General features: G+C 39.7%; 1 pseudogene; it reads left to right on the top strand.

Moving 5' to 3' along the window:
- The first annotated feature begins 50 nt into the window (after nucleotides 1-50).
- Nucleotides 51-16690, top strand: LOC131218165 (F-box protein At5g51380-like; annotated as a pseudogene).
- The last annotated feature ends 5475 nt before the right edge of the window (nucleotides 16691-22165 follow it).

Here is a 22165-nt window from a genome sequence, read left to right on the forward strand (position 1 = left end):
GGCCTAATAAAATAGCCAGGCACAAAATGCAAATTTTGGATAAGGAAGTAATGGAGGCAGTAAAGGCAAATAGAGAGATCCCTGACATAAAGCCCAGTTATACTGTCCAACTTAAAGTGGAAGTGCCCGAGAATAAGCGTCGAGTTTCGATTCTGAAAGGCATTGTTATAGCAAGGCACAATTTTGGTCTGAATACAACATTTAGATTACGGAGGCTGGTAGAAAGTGTTGAAGTGGAATCTCTTTTCCCTTTATACTCTCCCAACATAAAGGAATTCAAAGTGCTGGACAAGAAGGAAGTCAGGAAGGCAAAGCTGTATTACCTTAGGGACAGAATGAATGCTCTCAGGAAATAAGAGTTGTACAAATGAGACTCTCCCCTGATTTTTCTTCCCAATGGATTTGATTGAATCAATTTCAATATTTTATTCGAATGCATCAGCTGATGCTTTTGCACACAAGATGTCTAGGGAAATGGTACCCGGATCCACAGATACCTAACATACGGTTTCATCGGATTGGGTCTAGATTTTGGGTTTGATTAAGAATCCAGATCTTACTCAGTTGGATCAGATTCCTGTCAATTTTGGGTAATAAAAATCTTTAAATCTGTTCACAGATGTTGGTCTAATCTAATCAGGTCTATATGTGGGTGCAATGCTTCAAATCTTATTAGAAATATGGTCAGATACCTGAATCCACCATATACCTATGTATGTATTTTAAGTTTATTTTTAATTTCAGTATTTATTTTATTAAAAAAACCATTTAGCATTCTCCAACCGATAGTTCAACTGCTGAACATCTCAACTCAGTTTAGGTCGATATAAACTTGGAGAAACAACATCCCTTGATGCTATCAATATAACCAGTTCTAAAGGTTTTGGAATTTATGAGAAAAAGAACTTTGTGACATTGGATAAATTTCTATAGCATAGCAATATAACACATTTAGAGGAAGTCAGATGCTTGGTTCCCGCACATGCTCTTTCAATGTAAGGGTACCAAGTATAATTTTAACATCCTGCTAAAATCCAAAAATCCCTCAAATGAAAGTTTCAATTTTCTAGCAATGTAGAACCAAATTCAAAGAAAGAAAACAACCAAACGCCATTTCAGAATCAACTGCGCAAAATCAAAAGAAAAGGAAAAGAAAAACCTAGTTAAAGTTTCTACCATTCTAGCAATAAAGAAAAGCAACTAAGAAACCCAACAACATTACAGAAAAGGAAGTTTCAGGATATTTTGCCAAAAGCCAAGAAATCTAGATGAAGTTTCCAGCTTCCCAGCATTGCAAAACCGAAATCATAGAAGTAAAATAACCACAACACTATACAATAGAAGATTATTTCTGGTTCCAAAATCAATAGCCTCTCTTCCATGGCTTGGAGATGGGTTCTGGTGTTCTGTTGCTGGTGGCTCAGCTTCACCATTACCAGCATTAGAACATTCTTATCTCACCTTAGAAGGCTGATTTCTACCTCTAATTGATGAACATGCACATAGATTTCTCGTGCAAGATATATATGTTGGGCAAGTGATATTACAACATACAGAAACAAAGATTTTAATGGCACATCTGACCGCAACTGATTTCGAATATATATATATATATATATAGAGAGAGAGAGAGAGAGAGAGAGAAAGAGGTTGGGAAACAGAGGGGAATCCGACCGAGAGACGGGGAGAGGGTGAGGGAGAGCGGGAGATCAAGAGATGGCGAGGGAGAGGCTAAGTGAGAGAGAGAGAGAGAGAGAGAGAGAGGGAGCCTGGGAGATGGAGAGAGGGAGCGGACGCAAAAACCCTCGTTATGGGAGGTACGCGGGTGGGAGAAAATGGCGGAATGAAATTTAGGGAGGGGCGCGTGACGGACGGCTCATTAGGACCATGGATTTTATGACCGTGTGGCCCACCATGATGTATGTTATTTATCCACTCTGTCCATTAAATTTAAAATATTATTTTAAGGGTTGATGCAAAAAAATGAGTTAGATCGAAGCTATAAGAAGACCACAAAACATATTAATGATAAATATTTAATTTTTATTATTTCTTACTGTGTGGTCCACTTAGACCTTTAATCTACATAACTTTTGGCCCAATCCACTAAAATTATATATCAAAATTTATGGATGGCTTAGATCAAATACATATATTTCAATGGGCCCCATGGAGCCCCTTAAACACCATCAATATCTAATACGGCTATGATGAGAAGGTAGGCTTTAGGTACAGATCAATTAGGTTTTAGGCAAGGATTAAATCCGTAACCGAAAACTTTCAAAGTCTGCACCCTTTGCTTGATTTTTTGGTAGTGATTGAATATCGTCACAAGAAAGGACCACTTTTCATTGCCCTTCATCAATTAAATTTTGAAAAGGCTAGCGGGTCATTCCTATTATTGTTTCCTTGACGGATATTCGAGTTACAATCAGATCAAGATAGCCCTTGAAGATCAGGAAAAGACAACATTCACATGTCCTTCAAACACATTTGCTTACTGAAGGATGCCATTCAGACTATGTAATGCCCCCGCCACTTTTCAGCGACGTATGCTGAGTATTTTTTCTGATATGGTGAGGCAATACTTAGATGTCTTCATAAAGACAATGTCTGTTGTGGGAAGTTGTGGGCCACCAAGAATGGAGATTTGAACCATCCACACCATCCATCTGAATGGGCAACCAGAAATGACCGTAGGGATGTCATCCCTTTTTGAGAAAACACCTGAGTACAGTTACACGAGTAGGCTAGAGTACATGTCTCCTCGGTTCCGCAAGCTGCATATCCACTCGTTTTTACCAGCTTGCGTAATTTGCTAGCATGGCACGCCCGGCATAGGAGTTACGCAGGAGGGTTCTAGAGCTCCCCACACGCTTATAAAAGAGGCCATACCCCATCGTGTAGAGAACAATGAAGAAGAAAGAGAGAAACACGAGAGAGAGAGAGAGAGAGAGAGAGAGAGAGAGAGAGAGAGAAGTCGGTGGCTGCCGAAGAGAGACGCCGGCCAGCGAGGGAGCGACATCCATCCATTGTCTAGAAAGAGAGAAAGAAAGAAAGAGTGAAAGAAAGAAAGAAAGAAAGAAAGAGTGGAAGAAAGAAAGGAAGAGGTAGACAATTCAAGTTAGGCCAAGACAGGGCTAAGGTGAGGGTTTTCCTTAATTATTGACGGTCCTCATGATCCTGTTTCCTCACATGTTTTGAATCCTCCCTACATGGCTAATCTTATCATCTTAGCTCTTAAAAACCTTCCTAAGAAATCAACCTTCTCATTAACCATAACTTATCCTTTAGAAACAACGATATAGGAAAGATAAACACGGTCTTTCAAAATTTATGTGATGATTTAAGCTTCTTAAATTAAATTGACACATTATATTTCGTCTTTATATATGTTTGATATATTCCTGTCTTTTATGTTCCTGACCTTTATTACATTCCTCCTGTTTTCATTTTAATTTAATATCATCAATTTTTGGCCTTCTGAGATTTCCTTACATGATATCCATTGTAAGAGGCCTTCCTAAGTTTATGTGAGGTTACAGAGTCAACCCTTGCTCTTGCCTTTAAATCATCATGAGTTGGCCTTAACCACTCTCCTCATGATCGACTAGACCTTCGTCATTCACCTCTTATTCGAGTTGGTTATTGTCACTCGTCTCTTTTACTTTAAGGGCTCAGCAGGTGTCTTGATATTCTTATCCTTCCATGGACAAAGGAATTCTCTCTTGATGTAAGTACTATGATGGGAATCCCTCCTCCAACGATCGATTAAATATCGTGGACGTAATACGCTTTCGGTAGCGGCCCTGGGGTGACACGTAATTCCATGTTTCTCGGGTTGATGGTGTCCTGGTTGGTGTACGTGAGACGTTCTCTATACGCAGTACATCAATTCTGAGTTATGTGGGGGAGGGTTGGTTGTCGCAAATAGTCACTTCAATCTCTGGGAGCGTATTCTCCTGGTTCATGTATTGTAGCCGTCTTAGGACAACTGCGTAAAACCATGTTAAGCGTGGGAACGCCGATGAATATCCGTAGTATGGGATGCAGGTCAAGTCAGATACCCATAACTATATTCCACATTGTGGTGATCGCTCGGTGTGATACACCATGTATACTTTTCTAGGCATGCATCACATATAGATTGCTTATGCATTGATATCTCTTGTAGTGTGGATTACTTGACGTATCAGAACCCTTATTTTCTTTTATGAATATCTTGAATTTTTGTTTATCTTAAAGGATGACCATCACTATGAGTAGGGCGTTGACCCTCTCCCAACCGCTCAGATGATGTAGGTGACATATAGGTCAAGGACCCAGAAGACCAGATCCTGGCAAAAGGCTTTACTGAATAAGCTAGAAGAATTAGTTTATACTTCATTTCTTTATAATTCCGCTACAACTCAGAACTTGTAATAAGCTCCCCTTGTGTGAGCATCTGACTATTTATTTGATTATAGAATAATGGATTTAGTTAACTTTATTCTTCAGAATGTTACCTTCTTGAATGTATTTGGATGTGACCTAGTACGATGGTGAGACATGATCTCCATAACATCCAAGTTTTACATTATCAACACCCGATTCTCTTGGGCACGAGTACAAACTCTGGCCGTGAAAACTTGGGATGTTACACCCATTCACCTTGGTTTGCTGATATTGCTAATTATCTTACTACAGGTTTCACGCTGACATATTGGACTACGCAAGATTAAAAAAAACAATTCTTTGCCGAGGTTCGTAAGTTCTTCTAGGATGATCTGTACTTGTTTAAATATTGTCCAAACTAAATCTTATGGAGATGCATGCCAGACAATGAACACCAAACTGTCATCTCGTTTTGTTACTCTCAGGCTTGTGGTGGTCACTTTTCTGCTAAAAAGACCATGGCCAAAATTTTACAATGTGGCTTTTACTGGCCTACTATGTTCAAGGACGCTCATGAGTTTTACAAAGCTTGTGAGCGTTGTCAGAAATTGGGAGCATTGTCCCATCAGAATATGATACATTTGAACCCCATTCTGATAATTGAAGCATTTAATTGTTGGGTCATCGATTTCATGAGACCATTTCCCCAATCCAGTGAAAATTTATATATTTTACTAGTAGTAGACTATGTCACTAAATGGATCGAAGCGATTCCATGCTGGAACAATGACCATCAAACGATTATTAAGTTCTTAAAAGAAAACATCATTTCCTAGTTTGGAATGCCTCAAGCCATCATTAGTGATGGGGGCTCACATTTTTGTAATAGGCCATTCGCGAACTTAATGAAGAAATATGGCATCTCTCACAAGGTGAGCACTCTACACCACCCACAAACAAGTGGGCAAGCTAAGATTTCTAATAAGGAGATTAAACACATTTTGAAGAAAACAGTTAACCCTGATCAAAAGAATTGGTCAATCCGATTGACCAATGCTTTATGGGCTTATCATACTGCATTTAAAACTCCTATTGGAATGTCTCCCTTTAAGATTGTCTATGGGAAGGCTTGCCACTTACTTTTGGAGTTGGAACATAGGGCCTACTGGGCGATCAAAAATCTAAACTTCAATTTAGACAATGCTGGCTCGCTGCACAAACTCCAGTTGAATGAACTCGAAGAAATCAGGAATGACACATACGAGAATTCAAGAATTTATAAGGACAGAATGAAGGGGTTTCATGACCAACACATTCTCAGAAAATCATTCACACCAGGTCATAAGGTCCTTTTGTACAATTCTCGGTTACATCTCTTTCCAGAAAAACTCTGATCCCTTTGGACTAGCCCTTTCACTGTTACTAATGTCTATCCTCATGGGGCTGTCGAGATTCGGAATCCAAACAATGGCAATGACTTCAAAGTGAATGGACATCGTTTAAAGCTATTTGTTGAAAAATTTGATTCAGAGGACATGTCCATACCTCTGAACGATCCTGTTTACTAGGATTGACCTCTTGTCTGACGAAGGTGTAATTAGGTTTACTGTTTTTTGCTGTTTAGGATAGTTTGCTTTCCGTCGTTTTAAGATAGTTTGCTTTCCATTGTTTTAGGATAATTTTCTTATCATCTGTTTAAGTCTTTTGTGCTAACCCATCTTCACACTGAGATCATTGGAAAAGCCTCAAACTTCTTTCTTAAGGTATTATCTTTCCACCACTTCCCTTTTCTTTTCATTGTCTCTTTTACATTACATGCTTATTTCTTTTACATTGAGGACAATGTAGATTTCAGGTTGGGGATGGGGGATTAGGTAAACTAATCAGTTATTTTCTTAGTCCTTAAGCAAAAATTGCGAAAAAATGCAAAAATTTTAAAAATTAGAATTATAAGATGCTTAATGTTGATGATTTATGTCTCTTGGATTTAGTTACTTGGAGATTTCAAAGTTAAGTTCGAATTATTAATCCATGAGTAGAAATTTTAAACAATGATCGAGTCATGCGTTCACATGTCACATCTAGCCATCACATTAAAGCTTCAATTAACATTGAATTGTTAACTTGGTGATTATTAAGCATGAAAGAAACCAACCTAAGGAATTTTTTCATCATGTTCAATGAAAAGAGTTGAAAAGAAAGAAAAAAAAATATAATGCCTAGCTAAAAAAACAGTTGTCGTCGAAAAAGGACACCTCTTAAAGATCTTTAAAAAGATTGAACATAGCGTGAAAGCCATTGATGGAAAAATCAAAAGTTGAAAGGCAAGTTTTGTTTTAGGTTTTAGTTGTCTTGAATGCTCTTTTGATGATTAATGTTATCATGAAAATGAAGAATTGAACCTTTGATTGTGATAAGTCTAGACTTTTTTATGTACCCATGGAACTCAATGTTTAGAGTAGTTCTAATTGGAGGATTAATGCTTTGAACTTGATTATGAAGTTTACTGAATGCTAGAGTTTAGGAGAGAATAATGCTTAACATTGATGTATTTTGAAACTCTATTATCTGGATTATTTTTTAAACCTCTTAAGCTTATGGAAATTATACAATGGTTCTCGAAATATTTTTCTCATACTTTGCTCGGGACTAGCAAAATGCTGGTTGGGGATTGTATTGAGGGTTAAATATTTCACATTATTTCCTATTTATATCTTGGTTTGATGAACATGATACTGTTTAATGTTATATTTTATACATGTTTGTGTTGCAAGGTGAATTTGAAAGCTTGGATTGAAAAAAATGTTAAAAGCATGGATTTAATGCTTAAGAATCACCAAGCTAAAGGTTGGATATTAGAAGACCAAGAATGAAGAATTCACATGCCAAAGATCCAAGGAAACCAAGTGAGGAATGAAGAGAATCAAAGATTTGAAGTGAATTTGCATGATCTTCGACTAGTCCAAGCTCTGCTTCGACTCATCTAAGTTTGACTGGTCTAAGCACCTGCTCAACTTGTAAGACCCGTATCCTAGACTGTATTGTTCTATAGGCTTCCACGATCTTACCGGTCGAATTCCGTCAATCTTCGACCTTTATCCGGCGTTTGCGCGCGATCTTAAGCCGAGTCCTGCAAACCAGAGTTTGCTCAACCATGACTTGTATCCTAACGACCGCGGCAACGAATGCTGCGTCTCACGCGCCGAGGCGATACCTAGGCCAGGAGATGTGGGCCCACGTTTAGTTCAAAGAAAACACCGCGCGTTGCAAAACCTAAGAGAATCTCTACCGAATGTCACATCCTCAATCAATCAATCCCATCAAGGGTCAAGTACATGTCAAGTACACCATCACCTCACACCCATTCCTAAGCAACCCCTAAAGTCAAAAGTTCTTACACAAGCACATACCCCTTCTTACACAATCTACCCTAAAGTCAACAAATCTCTCACCTCACCCATCACTCACCACATCCATCACATATCTCTCTCTCTCTTTACAACCATCTCTCTGATTTCTCAAAGCTCATTTCCAAGCAACCAAAACATCACACGTCCATGCTTCCCAAATCTCCATGAGAGAGTTTTGTATGTGGCCCACTTCCTACCCTCTCATCTCCCATCTCGACCATCAAAACTCCATCATCTTCTATGGGAATCGAAGCTAAGGAGCAAAGGAAGCCTAGGGAGCAAGAAGGAAATGGTGGGTGATCTTGGATCTCCATTTCTTTATTCTTTTGTGATGTAAGGGCCCACTTATGGTGGGACCCACCTTGATGTAGGCTTTGTATCAAAGAGGGCCCCATAGTGGCGGGGCCCCTCCATCCTCGCCGATCTCTCTCTCTCTCTCTCTCTCTCTCTCTCTCTCTTTCTCATGTATTGTGGACCCCACTGTGATGTATGGTCCACGTTGTCCCATCTATAAGGCCCACCTTGTTGACCATCTTTGGGTGAGCTTGGATGTAGGAAAAACACAAATTTTAGAGTGATCCAATCAGGTGGGCCACGTCCATGTGGGACCCACCATAATGCTTGTGCTGTATGCACACCGGACGCTGGATGTGCACTAACAGTGAAGTATGGACTGACGTGGGGTGTCCTAACAGTGAAGTGTGGACTGACGGTGGGTGTGCTAAACAGTGTAGTGTGGGCTGACTGTGGGGTTCATGGAACCCATCCACGTCCTCCATCCCTTCAATGGGTCACACCATAGTGTATGTGTTGTATCCAAACCGTCCACTGCCCCTGACGGTGGGACCCACGTCCGTGTGGGGCCTCCTTGCTACGTTGATTCCCACCCAGATCCATAGCTCTAGTGGTAGACTGAGTGAAAGATAGCTCATTTCAACGCTGACGTCTTGGCATTGATTCCCTACTAGGAGTGGCTAGCAGTGAGGTGTGAACGTCAGCAGGGTCTACGGGACCCATCCACGCCGTCCATCCATTGGGGTGGGCCACACCATCATGTATGTGTGGTGTCCACCGTCCTTGGACGGTGGGACCCACCCTACGTGTGGGGCCCTCCTTGATGTATGTGACTGTCCAGGCCGTCCAAGGGCCTGGACGTCAGCATATTTCATATATATTATGTATTTTATATTATAATACACACACACACACACATATAAGATGGTGGGCCTTACATGGGACCCACCCACGTGAGATGTATGTATGTCCAGGCCGTCTAGGGCTTGGACGGGTTGGGATATTAAATATAATATTAATATACTATATTATATTATATTAATATATAATATAATATATTATATATTATATTAAAGTTATATCTTGAATGTTGTGGTGGGCCCTATGTGGGACCCACCTCCCCCTTTAATGCATAAAGCTACACGTGCAGCAACTCCTTTGAACGTCAGCACCTTTTGTAGGTCCCACATGATGTATGTGCACATCACGGTTGTTTTGACGGTGGGACCCACTCCAGATGTATGTGTTTCATCCATGTGGTGCGGGCCCTAATGATGTATGTGCCTTATCTGCACCGTCCATTGTTTGGATGGTGGGACCCACCATGACGCATGTGTTGTATCCAAACCGTCCAACCATTTGTGAGATCATTTTATGGCATGGGATAAATGAGTGAGATCTAAAGTTCAAGTGAACCCCACCATTTGCAATAATAATGGGGTACAGTGACATCCACTGTTTAAAACTTCTTAGGAGCTACAGTTGTTCCCACCCAAGCTGATATTTGGTTTTCACTTCAATTATCTCTATGCTAACTTATAAGTAGGTCGGATCTCAAAATACATAAGGGTGGGCCTGATTTGATATACATTCGGCCCATTGATTCGGCCCATTCGAATTGGCCCATTTGATTCGGCCCATTGATTGGCCCACTTGAATCGGCCCATTCGATTGGGCCGATTTGAATCAGCCCATTCGAATCGGCCCATTTGATCGGCCCACTCAATCGGCCCGATGAGATGTATGTGAGGCCTATGAGCGAGGCCCAATGTGATTTATGTGTGGCCGTTATATTGTGTATGAATTTCTTATGTAGGCCACTCCTTGGGAGTAATGTTGGTTAGATGTCCACATTGATGGGCAATAATGGTTAGATGTCCTCATTGTGACCTTCCCTTAGGCCTTGTTAGGCCCATTCTCTGTGTGGGTTAACCCAAATAAGTGGGTCCCATTCGCCGTATGTGACTATCGATTTCGATTTTTGATTTCCGATTATGAGTATATCACAACATAGTATCATGATACATGTCCATACGCATCATTTGCATGCTTGTGATGAAATGAGTGATTGATCATAGCACATGCTATTGGACAGATTGTTATGGACTCCCTGGTAAGGAAAGTTGCCCGCACGAGTGCGCGGTAGTGCACATGTTTGTTGTATGACTGAATTGTAATTGAATTGTGTGATTCATGCATCTTGCATTGTATGACATGGTTTCTTTACACCCTAGTGACATCAGGGCCGTAGCCTCCACAGGAGTATCGTGGTTGGCAGATTGGATACCAAAAATCTTGTTCTACATGGAGTACTATAGATATCTTTGGGTGAAAATCCCTAAACCCTTATGGTACCAGGAGGTTGCTCCAACGTCTAGACCAAGTGGGTGCATGAGCACCGAGTGCTGATTACCAGAAGGTCGCGCTTTCTACTATGTCGTGGTAGGTTGGAAGGGGGTGCGGCCTTACCCGCCCGAGAAGAGGAGGCAAAGCTAGGCTGAGTCTGACTAGCTCGAGGAATTGATCTGTTATCAACGAGCCGAGCCCAATATTGGTAGGTGGATAGTGAGGTCTCTTCCACTCACCTTATTGCGCGCGATGGGGCGGTAATCTGGTTGGAGTGTACTAGACCCCAGTTATAGTCCAGAGTTGAACTGTATTGATATGTAGACTCAGATGAAGATTTGTATACTTGAGTTGCATCTTGTATTGCATGGCCTTGGTATGGACGACATCATTCATGCCTTGCATCGCATAGCGTTAGTACAATTAATGGTATTTATGGATTCATCAGCATTTTCTGCATTACTCTGATACTGTATAATTGTATTACTACCTTGCGCACACATTTTCACCACCCTTTAAGCTTTCCATAAGCCTATGCACGACCGTTGTGTGCAAGTGACGTTGGATCGCAGTAGCGCTGAGGCTTGAGCATGTGGAAGATCATTTTGGAGCTTTTATCTATCATCATTTATTTCCCTTTATGTACTTTGTACTTGTAAATTTTGAACATAGTAGAAATGTGATGGAGTTTTTGGTTGTTGTTTGTGGGTTATGCCTTTGGTTATACTTATTACAAATCAAACTGATGTTGAAAATTCTCCTCATAGCATCCCAGGATCGGTACCTAGTGAATGGGCAATGGGAGCCGAGAATGGGGTATTACAGATGTTGTCGGCGCCGAATTCAGCGATCAAAAATTTTGTGAGCCTGGTCTCCGAGTTTGGGGCGTGACATGACTAGTCGAGGAAACTTCGACTCGAACTCCAGCAACATCAGATTCTAAATTAGCGCGATCTTCGACCAGTCAAAGGTGGTACTCGACTAGTCGAAGGTAACCCTCGACCAGTCGAGGGTTACGTAGATTTTGCACAAATTGCATAAATTTGAGGCGCTTTCCAAATTTTTCCAACTCGGTGCAAAAGTTGGAGTTGCACAACTATAAATAAGAGTCCTTAGGATATTCCTAGGGTGGAGTAAAAGGGTTTGAGGAGTGGAGTAAAAGGGTGGAGCCGCCGTCCGAGAATTCTTCTTCTTCTTCTTCTTTAACTTATTTTTATGCTTTTCTTAAGAGACTTTAGTTCAATCATGTTTATGGTTGGTTAAACCTCTTAGCTAGGGCTAAGAGGTGAAGCTTGTAGCGTGATGGGATGTTGTTTTTACTTTGATTCATATTTATGTTGAACCTTCTTTGATTCTAAGTTTGATTTTAAAGGAATACTTTCAATTCTTAATGGTTTATTATGACTCAAATTACAGTAGATCTGCAATAGCTTTGAGTATCTTATTTTCCTGATTTTGAGATTGTGGGATTAGAAAATCCTGTTGTTAGCCATCGTCCCATGGGCATGGTTTGGTGATGAAATCTCTTCCAATTATCACAATTCTCTTCCATTGAGAATTAGGTCAAGGAAAGTTTAGATTAATCTTAATTATATATCTTCCAATTGGATAGGATAGGACTCCAATTCCAATCGTGTGACTTGAATCAAGTAAGAGGGCTCCTTGATCTCTACAAGTGGATCCTTGGAAACCCTAGTTCCCACCTTTGAATTCTTAAGTTTTAATTGCTTTAATTACAAATACTCTTTCAATTACTCTAGAATTAGATTCACATCTTCTTTTAGTTTTAGTTCTAGTTAATTTCAGAATATACACAAGATTAGTCCCTGTGGATTTGACCTCGGTCTCATCGAGATTATTACTACATCGTGACCCTACACTTGGGGTTGTGAACAATGAACCCTAAAATGGATCAAAGGATACATGTAAGTAGTCATTATGGCCACATAAATCCTCGTGATTCGAGTAGAGACTAGTGATATAATAGTTGTATCATGACATCTCTCATATGTTGTATGAACTATGATTAATAATTGCTAGGCTAATCATGCATATCATGACATTATTGCATTAGGTAGTTTACGAAAGGTGTTGGAGTCACTTAATGAGGGAGTGTCGACATTCTGTGAAATATGCGTTAAAGTCATTTTTAAGGGAGAGTGTTAGATTGTGAGGATCATCTATCATCATAGTATAATATTCATGCACCTAAAAAAACTAGATAGGAAATTATTCATTTCGTTATATTATCATTACCCTCATTTGATTCTGTTGATAACATGTTTAACTTAAATAATGGTACCACTGAGTTAGCTACTCACTTCCACCTGTGATATTGTTTTAAAACACTATCCATACAATATTATTGATGTAAGTATCACCAATGTCTTAGACATGCAGGCATAGACCGATTTATACCATCGCCGCGATATTTTAGAGCACTGGGAGAAAACAGAATACTTTTATATCTTTTTTTTTTTTTTTTAAAAAAAACATGTTTATTGTGGCTTCTGTAGTTCTCATTTGGGTGGACACCACTTTTGGAATAATATATTTTAAACATTTGTTATATATTTCTGGGTTTAATTATCTTTGCTTAACTTTTGATGCCATTTATTTAAAGTTACTTTTACTACTGATTATAAGTGAATGTTAATTGGACTGCGCGTGCATGTGAGAAGTAACCCACATGCATTTTTGATAGGTTCACACCCGGGAGCTCAAGATTGGAGTCACTGTACTCGGGTGCCAATTTTTGGGGCGTGACAATATATATATATATATATATATATATATATATATATTATGTGTGTGTGTGGTGATAGATATAGAAATATTGTATGCTTAGATGATACATGTCATAGCATATGAAGGCCCATAAATGAAGTCTATCCAAATCCAATAAAACCCATAACTAAGATCTCCATATCTGAACCTCGCGGAGGGATTGAGAAATAGGTTAATGATTTTTAGGTGCTTGGTTAATATGGTCAGTAGCGTATGAAGGCCCAAATCCAAAGTCTATCCAGATCTACTAAAACCCATAGCTAAGACCTCCATACCCGAACCTCGTAGAGGGGTTGAGAAGAGAAGCTAATAATTATACTTATATCATTTTAATCCCTCATACAACATGCTCGTATCCTCAAATGCTAAGCCTGGGGGTGTGCATTTGGTTTGCAATAACACGGTATGGTTTTGGGTTGTACCTTATCTTTTCACAAATTAATAGAATGACTCGACTAAGCACTTTTTTGGAGCGCCACTAGCTAAAGAAGATGCTTTAGAATCTATGGTGGGCTAAAATTCATGGATTAATTGCCTTAGAGATTGGGAAAATCAAAGAATTCTCTAGTGCCGGTTGGATCTACATTATGGATTCTGGGTAAGGGCCTCGGTTACAAAAAAGGAAGAGGTTAGCTGCATCCTTTTACTGCCTGTGTAAACCACGGTCTCTATTTTTCTAGGTTGTACGCTTTCTGAGGAGATTCTAGTAACTTCCAATAAAAATACTAAACTTTAGATATCTAGCTATATATGATAAACTAAAATTGAAATGGAAATATTAGAAGAAAAGGCTTTTTAATATAAGTGCGGAAAAGAAAAAGAAGACAGTATTCGATTACTCCTTTAAGTTATGTATTCTGATATAGGAGATCCTCAAGAGAGGCAACTCCAAAGCATATTTTATGTGATGTCAGAGTAGAGCCTAATACCTCCAGTGTTCAAAGTAGTGAGACTGGAAAACGATAGATCGAGAATAAAAGGTTGGCTTTGAAATTGAAATAGAATAAAATACACTAAAAGATTAGGAGAGATCGAAGGAACATAGACTCAGAGTCTCTGTCTCCATCTAAAAATCTTAGAAACATAACTCTCTTCAGGCTCTAGGAGCTCTCTGTTGTTAGGTTCTCCCTCCAGATTCCTTGGGGACTCCTCCATTCTCTTTAGTTGTGAGGGCAAGGTCCTTTCTATAGATGTTTGAGGCAAGGACACATAAGGTTGTGTGTTATGGTTCGGTTGCTTCGAGCTTGAGATTTGGCATCAATGCTAGGGTTGGGCAAACCGAGCCTAGGATGGAGTGCTGAGTCACAGACTCGGGGAAATCGAACCAACGAGCGAACAAGCCGAGCCATCGCAAAAATCGCGCCTTTAGTGGAGTGCCTGCTGGCTTTGAGAAAAGCCGGTGCTGGCAGCGCAATTTTTTAAATCAAAGTTGGCACTCGTCGATGCGATGCCCAACACTCACACTACCAAAAAATTGATCAAAGCCGACAGTCGTGAAACATACTAAACCATCACTAAAATTGAAAGTTTAATAATCCTTTTGGGTATTACCCTTACCTTGGGGCTTACCTTGATGATTTAATGTATATCCATGCCGTCCATTTATTTTTCCAGCCCATTTTAGGATGTGGTCTAAAATATCAGGCAGATCCAAATCTCAGGTGAACCACACCATAGGAAACAGTGGGGATTGAATACTTATCATTAATAATAGTGTGGTTCACTTTGGCCTTCGATTTGTCTCCTTTTTGGGTTCATGCCCTGACGCTACCTTTCAAAATGAATGGACGGCATGGATAGACCACATACATCATGGTGCCCCATGGAGCCGCTGAGAGGACCGTCCGTCTCTAGCTAGCTTGGTGGGATGCGGATTGCAACTTACCCCCACCGTCTCCAGTTGGGAACGAGCTGGAGCTTTGTATGGCCACCATGATGTATAGGTCTTAGCCGCACTGTCCATCCGTCTTTTCCTATTATTTTAGGATATAAGACCAAAAATGAGGCAGATGCAAGACATTTGTGGACTACAGAAAGGGGATTAAACTCTTACTGTTGAAAACTTCTTAAGGGCCACCGAAGTTTTGGATGGAGCTGATATTTGTTTTTTCTCTTCATCCAGGTGTTACTTTATGAATAGGTTGGATGGAAAATAAACATCATGATGGCCCTACAAAAGTTGCAATGGTGAGAATCATTATCATCGTTGCATCCTGTGGTCTGGTCCACTAGATCCTTCGATCTACCTCATTTTTTGGGCTTGTATCCTAAAATGAAATGAAACAATGGATGGATGGTGTTGATAAGACCCATACATCATACTCAAAGCTCCTGCCCGTTCTCAGCTAGAGACGGGCGGAGGTAGAACACAATCCGCGTTCGTCCTGGGGGGTATTACCCAATCTAAGCCCAAAATAAAGCTCGGGCCCAAAAACCACGCCCAAAAAACCCTAAAATCTCTCCTCCTTCACGCAATCTCCTCCCTCCCTCCCTCCTTCCCTTCCTATCTCATGACGAAAACCCTAAAATCTCTCCTCCTTCACGTAATTGCATGCCTCAAGTCACTCTCTAAAGCTTCTCTAGGAAGATCCCATTATTTTTTCGAGTATCACAACCACCACCAATTGCCATATTAGGTAACAGATGGAGATAATTCTGTTTTCTACCTTTTTTGTTTTTGTTTATTTATTTATTTATTTTTTTCATTTTTCTACAGCCCAATTCACTTGTCATTGACATCGGGCTGACAATCTTGGCCGTGGGTGTAGACGGCTGGTGAAGTTAGAGGTGAGCAGGTGAGAAGGGAGCTATGATGGAATCAGTGCGATCGAGAAGTGTTGCCCCATGCTGGAGGAGTTGACGCTCTGTGATCATAGGATGGATGGAGGGAAGATTGATGCACTGCCATTTTGTGGGAATTCGAAGACGTTGAGGCTGCAGGGGTGTAAGAGGATTGATTCAGATCCTGGGCCCATCAAGCATCTGGGGTTGTGCCTTTCGTTGGAGCGATTGTAGCTGCAATAGTGCTAGCTGCGAGACAAGCAGAGCATGATGGCACTATTTCTAGTCTGTGGGGGTGTTAGAGAGATTGGATTTTATGATTACTGAGGATTGGGCAATCAGATGTTTGGCATTGCAAGTATTTACAGGGTTTTAAATATCTATCCTTGGAAGGATACTCGTTATTGACGACAGAAGGTCTGGAGTCTGTAATTCTTTCTTGGGAGGAGATTCAAAGGCTCGGAGTAGTCTCTTGTAGCAATATAAATGATGGTGAAGTCACTCCTCCCCTTGCAAGTTTGTTTTCTATGCTGAAAGAGTTCAAATGGCGGCCGGATTCCAGATCTATTCTTGCATTGAGGCTTGCAGGGACTGGAATGGGTACTCAAGGTGGGAGATTTTTCAAGGATGACGTAACTTTTCTTCTTACAGAGACGCAATCATGGTTACTATCTTATTCCCATTTGCAACAGATTTGATTTTGTCCCTCGCAAATATCGTTGTTGATTCATTACCACTACCAATACTTTATTTGTACTTGTTCTGCCATAGTTAGAATGCATCATTAGATCTGCCATGCTTCTATCTCCCTTATCAAATGATCTTAATGGTCAGATGAAAATGGGAAACTACAACAAATGAGCTTCTATCTCCTCTATTAGGTGATCCTAGCCATCAGATGAAAATGGACAACTACAATCAATGATCTGCATTTAACAGGACTCAATCTGATAGTTAGGATCATCTGATTGGGGATTTTTTTTGGGCATCTCTCATCTACAATGGGCTCACAACACATGCTTTGAATAAGCAAAAGGTGGCCCCCACATGCACATTTTTCTAGACAATTAATGCTCAATCGATGGTGATATATTTCCTCATTGCTTTTAGCAAGTGCATTATATTGTCATCTCTTACTTAAATGTATGACAACATGATTGTGTAATGAATTCTGTTGCTATCTGACAAGTACGTCAATGGTATAAATTCATTTTTTATTTTTATTTTTTACTATCTCCCATCTACTTCCAGTTTTTTCTTGACAAGGTATTTATCTCACAAATAGTCGAGTGCCACATTTTATCATACTTGGTGGAGGTTGTCACAAGACTCACTACTGTTACATTATGGTGAAATCATGGATGCCCAAATCTATATTTTTACTTGATTCTATATGTATTTAGCCATTGTTCTGTTAAAATAGTATTCATATAGCACATCAGATAACTGCTAATACCAAAATGTATCAAACAATATTAGCCAATACGTTCTTTTTATCTTTTGTGGCCAAAATTATAGGAGTGTTTTTGCTGATACTTTATGCTATGGTCTTTTCAGTCACTGGCCAATATTGAAACATATCAACATCGTAGAACATACCTAACTATTCAATTGTTGCTTTCATGAGTTAAATTGCCCAATCATTGGATAGATCTTAAATCTCCTCTCACAACTATTGACTGATCTAAAAAAGGCCTTGGGATTTAATTATCGTACGTTCTTCTGAAGATTACTTTTAGATGGAATTGTCATGATCCGTCATGGCCAGGGGGCAACCTGGGATTGGGTAATATACAATCAATTTTTTTTATGAAAATACTAGTTTTTTATGTTTGAAATTTGGATGATAGATCTGATTTTGATTTCTTCATTTTCTTGTCTAGACTTCACTTTTCAAATAGGTTGGTTGTTTTGGGGCTTTGGAGAAACGGGTATAGTTAGTTTTGGATTTGTGCATTGATAAGGAAATTCATTTTCATTATTATTATTATTGTTTTAATTTAATGAGAAACGTTGACGGCTAAAAACCGTCAACGAATGGCACTTGGCTGTCGTAAACACCGACGGCTTGAAAACGCCGACGGTTTAAATCCGTCGGCGAGTAACACCGACGCCCTCTTACGGATATCCCGGCCGACAGCTAAAAGCCATGGGGGAGGTCACTGCCGACGGTTTTTGGCCGTCAGCTTTGCCCTATTTTTTAGTTGTGTCAGCATTTGACATTCAATTTTGGTCAAATTTGCACCATTGGTTGCCTTCATATTATGATTTTAATCGTATACTCTCTCCGATCAAGGGGCCCACCAATATTTACAAAACCAAGTGGTCATTGTTTTGATTGTGGGTTTTCAACAGATGCCCCTCTTTTGTAAAGGATGGGATATAATCAAATAGCAAAGTGAGTGGACACCCCACTTATAGTGGATGAAGAGGCAATTGGTTCCTCTGCTTGCTAGAGTGTCATGATCATGAAGCTTGCTCGATTAGAAACTTAAAGAATTCATGAAGATGGGAAAAACATTGTAATATTTGATTATAACCTTTTCATACCATTGATCAGCGTACGCATTAAAGGAATCCACTGGGTTAGATGTTTGAGTAGTTAGAGCCCATGCACGCGTGTGACCTTACGAGAATAACACACGTTGGATCTAAAAGAGTAGTTTTTTCGATGGTGCATAATCCCCTAGGGTCACTTGCAAGCTTTTTATTTGTAATGGGCAATTATCTATGCTTTTTGTGTCTTTACAAATCTCTTGCATTACTATGTAATAATTTTATAAGTGTTTCAGACTAGAGTTGTTTGGATTATTCCTTAGGTATCAAAGTTCCAAATTTTGTCACTATGGTTTGTAAGAGTTCTTATCACAAGTAGGAACGCAGTTACTCTAATACATATATCAAAACAAAGCATTATGGATATATCCTTTTCATGTGATGACTAACCTGAAGCTACGAGGTTGGGTCAACCATCTTACGTCTGTTTTTTTTTTTTTTTTTAATTTTTTAAATCTTTTTTAATTATTTATTTTTGGATTTTTTGTGTTGAGAAAACATCTCTACCTTTTGGCATTCGTATGGATGTTGCGCTTGCAGAGTTTGGTCTTGTGGTATGGTTAAGGATTGATTTGATCCATCATACGATGTCCAATAGGTTTCAATCACAACTTTAGGCGATCAAGATCTCGAGTGATCAATATGTGTCAATCTCATCCTTCATACTGCATCTAATGGCCTTGATTAGAGTATTAAACAATCAAGATCGAATATGCTAGATGAAATGGAATAGACTTGATTTTCCACCTGATGTCCAAAAGGTCTTTTTAGAAATTTGGATAGTCGGTATCAAGGTTTGATCAATGTGGATGGTATGGACCCGATCCATCATACGGTGTCTAATGACCTCGTTCAAAGCTTTAAACGGCCAAGATTGGTAATGTTGGATGAAATGGAATGGACCTAATTTGCCACTCGATGCTCTTTTTGAAAATTTAAATGGTTAGAATTAGGGTTCCCTTATTCAATGATGCATGAAAATGAGATGGATGCAAATACGTGATATAATGAAATAATGGTCATGATGTGATGCAAATGTGTGGTATGATGAAATGATGGTCATGATATGATGAAAATATATGGTATGATGAAATGGAATGGATCTGATCCATCATCAGACATCCAAATGGCTCCAAGGGGATGAGGAAAATGGTCAAGACTAGGTATCCACTAGAGAAATAAACTAAAAAATGCAGAGAATGAAATGGAATAGATATAAAGTATGTGAATGCATGATGTATGGTTAATATGCAAATCGATGTTTAAAGGGCACAAAATGGATGCAGGATGGTCAAGATCAGGGATCCGTTGGGGAATGGAAAAAATACACGAAATGCAATGCATGATGTGTGATCAATGTGCAAATCTGATCTTTCATACAATATCAGAATGTCTCGATCAGGACATTTGATGGTTAGGAACGAAAAATGTGTGATGAAATGAAATGTATGCATGGATGAAGTGGAATGGACTTGGTCTATCTTCCGACGTCCGAATGGCTCCAATTAGATGCGGGATAATGAAATGCAATGCCTACATGAGTGATCGATATGCAGATCTGATCCATCATATTGTGTCTAAATACCTCGATAAGAGCATTTGACGGTCAAGATCGGAAAATGTGTGATCGATATGCGGATCTGATCTGTCATACAACGTCCAAATGCCTTAATTAGTGCATTAGACAATCAAGATTGGATAATGTATTTTATTACATGCATGCAAATGGAAATTGAATGGCTAGATGGATAGATGCTTACCTAGGCTGTGGGTTGATGTTATTGTTGATTGGACACTTTAGAAAGCATACCTGGCTTCAGTGATGCAACCTACAGAGATGGATTTTTTTGTTGGGTATTTGATTATATACATGTGCACTCATTTTACTTTTTGCTTTTTTTTTGTTTTGTAATTTTTTTCCTTTTCATAAAAGAAAATATAACTATCATGGAAGAAAATAAATGAAATGAAAAAACCTTTCTGCCCTAACTCTGAGCATGATTGAAGGATCTTGGAATATCGTGACTATCATGTTTGCCTTTCCTTAAACTATGCATGCCTAGATTTATGATTTTTCTTTCTTTTTTTTTTCTTTTTCTTACCTATAACACCTTGGGTTTTCAGGGGCTGTGTAAGAACTCGGCTCCCAAATTCCTAAGTGCCATGGGTGCCCTGATGGGCTTCAGATTTGAATTACATTTAGATGATCTCATAAACAATATTTTAGAGTGTAGCCAGGCATGAAGCATAAGTAAATTATAAAGCAGTATTAAGTGCCACTAATTATAAAAATATCAAAACGACAAATCCAAAGTCATTTAAATAGGGAACTAGTCCCACCCATACATGACCCAAAGTGACTAGAGCCTTGACCCATGCCCCGCGGTAGCCCGAACTCAGGCTAGAAGGATCCGCCGAAAGTCTGGAGGCAGGGAAGCTCCTCTTCCTTATCCAAGCTCACCCCACTCGGTTCGTCGAGCTCCGCTTCACCTGCATCTAGTAAAGGGTCTGGTTGGTGTTTTAAAATACTATCCCAGAGTGGGAGTGAGTGATCAACTCAGTGAAAGTCATGAGCGAAAGTTACATCAAATATCAATTCTATGATGAATTTAATGAAAAGCATATATTCACACAACTCTGACTAAACTTATTAATGCATATGCATGAATTATGGTATGATGTACGTCCTCACAACAACACTCCCTCGAGCGACTTCGTCTTACGATCACACATGACCAACACTCCCTCATTGCGACCTCAACTGCTGAGTTACCAACCTAACTAATGCAATGTGATCGTGAATATGTTAGTCGAGCTTTTAGTTAAGTACGTTCATCTAGCAGGTTGGGAAAACTAGTACACCCGGCGATATCAATGCCCTCATTCGTTTGTGAGGCCATCACTCCTCAACGTGCGAGGCCAGGGCCCCAAGATCCTTGATCCCATCGGGTTTCTCACCCTCAATTTGTAAGCACGTGAGGAGTGCTAGGAAGCGGGATCACTCGCAGATCACTACGGGGAGGCTCGTCACCCCAGCATAGGTCGACAGCACAGACAAAGTGTCTCATTCCACCATGCCCGGCTCACGAGACTGGATCAGTATCTAGCTATTGTCAGTGGGTGTTAGTGGGCGAAGGGTGATCCAGGTTCTAAACAGGCGTGAGCAAACATGTTAACAAACATGGTTGGTCAATTGGTGGACTAGACCACCCAAGTTCAGGTGAGTATGCAACGCACGACATCGGGTGTAAGCAACACATGTTATCCCGCTATCGTCGCCCATTCGTGTCCACCCAAATTAGTCTGACTAGTCACATGATGTTCCAACCAACGGGATCACCCTCAAAAATCTCAGTTTACTATCCAACCTAGAAAATGGGTTGTATTCTATATCATTTCAGCTAAAAATTTCATCTTAGTACAGATGGAATTATGCACAATATACATCCAGCATAAAATTTAGGATATTACAATGAATGCATCTACTCTTAACAACAAAGGTTAGACATGTGTGCATGTGGTGCCGGATTACTTAGGAGACAAGAGACAACACAACATCTATAATGCATAAAATATAACAATAAAAATACAATAATGCACACTACAAGGATGAATAT

The sequence above is a fragment of the Magnolia sinica genome, chromosome 11, assembly GCF_029962835.1.
Source record: "Magnolia sinica isolate HGM2019 chromosome 11, MsV1, whole genome shotgun sequence".
In the NCBI taxonomy this organism is placed as follows: domain Eukaryota; kingdom Viridiplantae; phylum Streptophyta; class Magnoliopsida; order Magnoliales; family Magnoliaceae; genus Magnolia; species Magnolia sinica.